Source organism: Coffea eugenioides, chromosome 11, assembly GCF_003713205.1.
Source record: "Coffea eugenioides isolate CCC68of chromosome 11, Ceug_1.0, whole genome shotgun sequence".
Taxonomy (NCBI): domain Eukaryota; kingdom Viridiplantae; phylum Streptophyta; class Magnoliopsida; order Gentianales; family Rubiaceae; genus Coffea; species Coffea eugenioides.
This window is the reverse complement of record NC_040045.1, coordinates 33,164,227-33,169,079: the sequence shown is the minus strand read 5'-3', so window position 1 is coordinate 33,169,079 and position 4,853 is coordinate 33,164,227. Positions and strand designations below refer to the sequence as shown.

General features: G+C 44.2%; 1 non-coding gene across 1 annotated transcript; it reads right to left on the bottom strand.

The window, feature by feature from the left end:
- Positions 1-4,068: 4,068 nt before the first annotated feature.
- On the bottom strand, positions 4,069-4,175 carry LOC113754580. The gene has a single exon (XR_003465262.1). It is a non-coding gene; the product is annotated as a small nucleolar RNA R71 (small nucleolar RNA).
- Positions 4,176-4,853: the final 678 nt, after the last annotated feature.

Sequence of the window (4,853 nt, the reverse complement as noted above, 5' to 3'; positions counted from 1 at the left end):
GGAGTACGACGCGGCCAGCTCGGCCACCGCCCCGGGTGAGAGGGTGACCTCCTCCCGGTCGGGGTGACCGTAGTTGAACTCAGAGTCATACCCCTGCTCGGCAGTAGGGGTCCCCTCGAAGGAGTCCCAATCCTCCCCCGCTCCCCCCTGGGCTCCGCCAGGGGAGTCATGTGGAGATTTGGGGGAGGGGATAGAAGTGGCTTGCTGCCCGATGAGGGCATCGAGCTCGGCCACCTCCTCCAGGAGTCGGGTAGAAGGGGAATGGGCGGATGGAGAGCTCATGATGTCAACAGGCTCTAACAAGTCAGAAATGGGGAAATTGGGATTGGAAGAAGAAGAAGCAGGAAGAGGAGGAGAGGATGAAGATGAAGACGATGAGGATGAGGACGAGGAGGAGATGAAGATTCTGGTGGCTCTACGACGGACCGGAATCTGGGATGCGGTGGAAGTGACGTCGGAATGACCCGACATAAAATGCAGGAGGTGGCAAAAGGGGGAAAGGAAATGCGAAAGAAGAGGGGAAAGAACTTACTGATGATTGAAGTGAAAAATGGACGGAGAAATCGCCGGAATCTGGGTGTTGGAAGCCGAAAATCTTGTTGCTGAGAATTGGAAATGCACGAGAAAAGGAGAAAATGACAAATAGAATTGGAGAAAGTCTGAGAATGCCTATTTATAGGGGGCCGGATGGGGGGAAAACGGTTGCTTGAATTTGAACCGTCCCATGTGAACACATTTAATAGCGGTACGGAGACCGAGGGGACGCGACAGCTGAAAGGACGCGGGCGCGGCTTTCCACTAACGACACTGTACTGGAGGTGACCATGGCAGAGCAGGGCGCAGTGCTGGCCTCCCACGTGGCTTGGTTGCAGATTAGGTCTGCTCGGAAGCCCCACCTAATCTGGGGGGTAGTGCAGAGGCCCTTCCTGGGCCTGGACACGTGGCAGCCCCGGGCGACCCGAGCTGGGCTTTAAACCCGGGCCCATGGGGAACCAGCCCAGGACGCGCGGCGGCTAAGGCTCCGCGGAGCTCCAGAGAGCTATCCCGCAGAGGGCGGGGAGAATCCCCCTCAGCGCGGGATTGGGAGTTATCCAGGGCAAGTCCCGCAACGTACGGAGGTCGGACTCCTCGACAGGTATAAACAGTAACGCACAATGACTGCGCGAGGTACGCTCACTATTGACACCCCACTCCCGACTGCTTTACCGTTAGTACATTCCCCTCACCGGAAAACTAACTTGACCGTCGGAGTGCCCTCGGGGACCACCTCGGGACCCCTGCTAGTTTACCTTCCTGTTTTGTCTCTCAGGCTTAGGAGGCGTTCTGTCCATCACCAATCCGAGCTCATTAGCTCAGCTCGGTCCGGGGAAGTTCCGTGCTTCTTCACTACCCAATTACTACGGTGAGGTCCACAATCAGTGGAGACAATGTGTCAGGAATTCAAGTAGAATTCCTGAGACTGGGCTGCCGTAGCACAGGGAAGAGGGGAAGGAATTTAGGGAGAATAAGAAATGAGGAAGAAGAGTAAAGTGAGAGAAAATGAGGAAGAAATAAGAATCAAGTTTGTTATTCTGCTCAAATAATCCTCATCTCGTGTACTGAGCTCCTTATAAGAAGATTAGCTAGCTAACCGTCTGCTAACTAACTGAGCTGCTGACATCACTACTTCTAACCACCTGAGTAACCGACCTAACAGAAACAGAAATAGGTATTTATTATTCACTAATTACAATTAAGTCCTTCCAGTCCTGACAATTCCCTCCCCTTATGATCAGCCTTGTCCTCAAGGCTGGAAAAGTGGAAACTGATGGCTAATAACAGAGGCATCTTCCCATGAAGCTTAATCACTATCCATATTAGTCCACTTGATCAGATATTGTATCACAGGTTGATCATTTCTGAGGATAACCCTTCGTTTAAGGATTGCTTCAGGTTCCAATATGCTGATAGGGTGTTAATTGTTAGTAATTTTATTGTTAATTTTCCTTTTTATCTTTGCCAAATATTGCTTTAATTTGCTTTAATTGTCAATATATATTTATATTTGGTATTTGGATATAATTTCAGAAATTGGAGCAGAAACCTCTTGAGAAGATTATTGTGAAGCTTTGCACAATTAGTCCAGTGCAAACCAACATCCTATGAAGAAGAATGGAATTGCATTTGGCTAGACAATCAAAATTAGCGGGGATCACGTATGGATTGATTTAGAAAGTTTGTCCTGCTTTTGGAAGATGTATTCATCGGCCATGATGGACATGTGATAATTGGATGTAACTTTCCAATTGCTTCCTACGTAGCTAGTCCCTTAAGAGACTAGTGCTCCATAAAATAAGAAGGCACTAGATTAGTGGGCCCATGGAAAAAAAGCTATGGAGACTAAATGCTTGCATTATTTTTAGACTAGTTTTCTCTCCGAGGGGAGAATTAGACTAGTGCTTCATAGGACATTAGGGGAGTTTTTCTCTCTACGTGAGAGAATAGAGGAGTTCTTCCTTTCCTTGTTTGTAGTGTGCAGCTTTGGTTCAAAGAGTCTACGGAGACTCAAGTTTCTTTCTAAATTCTTAGTTACTTATTTATGTTTTTTATCCCAACTAAATTACGTGGGAATTTTTTTATGAGGCGTGGCTAATTTTCTCCTCTAGTCAAGGATCAACGCGAAGACGCAGTCCCAAATATCTGTGAGATCTAATTAGTTTTTACGTGTTCCTTAATTTGTTAATATTTGCATGTTTTCTATTTGAATTTCTATGGGATTATTTTGTTAATTGAATATCAAGGGTCCGATGTGCAATTTGACTTTTTAATCTCTTGTCAAATTAATCAATTAAATCCGTAATTATTTAATTGGTTAATATTAGTGGCAACTAGTGTTTTCTTACACAAGGAGAACATGCAATCTAATTTAAATAACCCTCGTAGCGTGTTATTAATTTGGGTTAGGCTTTTCTAGTTTTTAAGGCAATTAGGAAATTAATTCCTACGGTCGTACCTAGGAATATTTCCTGGTTAGGGGTAATCAACGGTCGTACCTTGGTTATCAATAAATTAAGGAAAAACTGGTCGTTAGAGCTTATCGGCGACTATAACTAACCTGTTAATAAAATTAAGTGAACCTTCTTTGCATCAATAATCGGATTAATGGACTGTGTCTGCGTAGTTGTATCCTTAGTTAGAATTTATTTATTATTTATTTAATTGATATTTACATTCGTATTAATTAATTGTTTATTTTTGGTTAAATTGTTTAATTATTTCTAGTTTATTTCTGATAAAAATCCCCAGTGTCCCAAACTTGAAAAGAATCGAATTTTTTCCATTTCCTATGGATTCGACCCTGCTCACTACTATACACAGAAAATTTATTTTTCTCGAGCAGATATTTATTATTACACAGATTCGACACCTGTCAATTTTTGGCGCTGTTGCCAAGAACTGGCGTTAATTATTTGTTTCTTTTAAATTCATTTTTGTTAAAATTTTCTGGTATCTTTCTAGTTTATGCCTCGCTCTTCTTGTACAGGCAAATTAATTTTCGACCCTGAAATAGAGAAGATCGCGCGTAGAACGAGAAAAGAAACCAGGCGGCTCAGGGAGGAGCAATACGGTATTGCTCCTCAGGGACTTGATTCAGAGGTTGAGCCGACAAATTTTTTTGGTGACAATTCGAGTGGTTCAGACCAAGAGAAAGTCACCATGGCAAATGCACGAACACTAAGGGAGTTGGCTGCTCCTGATTTAAATCAGCAGCCCTTGTGCATTACTTTTCCGCATTTAAATGATGACACTCCATTTGAACTAAAATCTGGTCTAATTCGTCTCTTACCATCTTTTTAGGGTTTATCAGGTGAGGAACCCTACAAGCACTTGCAAGAGTTCGACGTCGTTTGCAACAACATGAAACCCTCGGGAATTACAGAAGAGCAAATAAAGATGAGGGTCTTCTCCTTCTCTTTGAAGGACTCCGCAAAAGACTGGCTCTACTACCTACCGTCTGGTAGTATCACCACGTGGGATCAACTGAAGAAAAAATTCTTGGACAAGTACTTTCCGGCATCTCGATCTACAAATCTAAGGAAGGAGATATGTGGCATCAAACAACACCCAGGCGAGTCTCTCTATGAGTACTGGGAGAGATTTAAGAAACTGTGCATCAAATGCCCTCAACATCAGATAAGTGAGCAACTGCTCATCCAATACTTTTATGAGGGACTACTTTTCAGGAACAGAAGCATAATCGATGCTGCAAGTGGAGGGGTGTTGGTGAACAAAACTCCTCGAGGAGCATGGGAGTTGATTGAAGGGATGGCTGAGAACTCACAACAGTTTGGTTCAAGAGAGGACATCCCGACGCGTAGGGTGAATGAGGTAGAAACGTCCTCTATCCAACAACAGCTCTCCGAATTGACGTCTTTCGTCAGACAATTAGCTGTGGGGAGTGTCTCGCAAGCCAAAGTGTGTGGGGTATGCACTGCCGTGGGTCATCCTACAGAAATGTGTCCACTGGTTCAGGAAGAGACTGCATAATAGGTGAACATGGCTGGCCACGCGCCCGCGCCAAAAAAGCAATACGACCCATATTCAAGTACCTACAATCCTGGTTGGAAGGATCACCCCAATCTTAGCTATGGAGGGAATAGACAGTCTAACTTTGTGCCAAATAGACCACAAGGGCACCAACAGCAATATCATGCTCGCCCACCACCACCATTACCCCCTTCAAATTCAAGTCCATCCATGGAAGAGATAATGAAACAATTACTTGCTAATCAACAAAAGACGGATTCAAACTTGCAAAGGATGAGGAATCAACTGGGATAGGTGCAATCATTACAAAATCAAATGAATCAAAT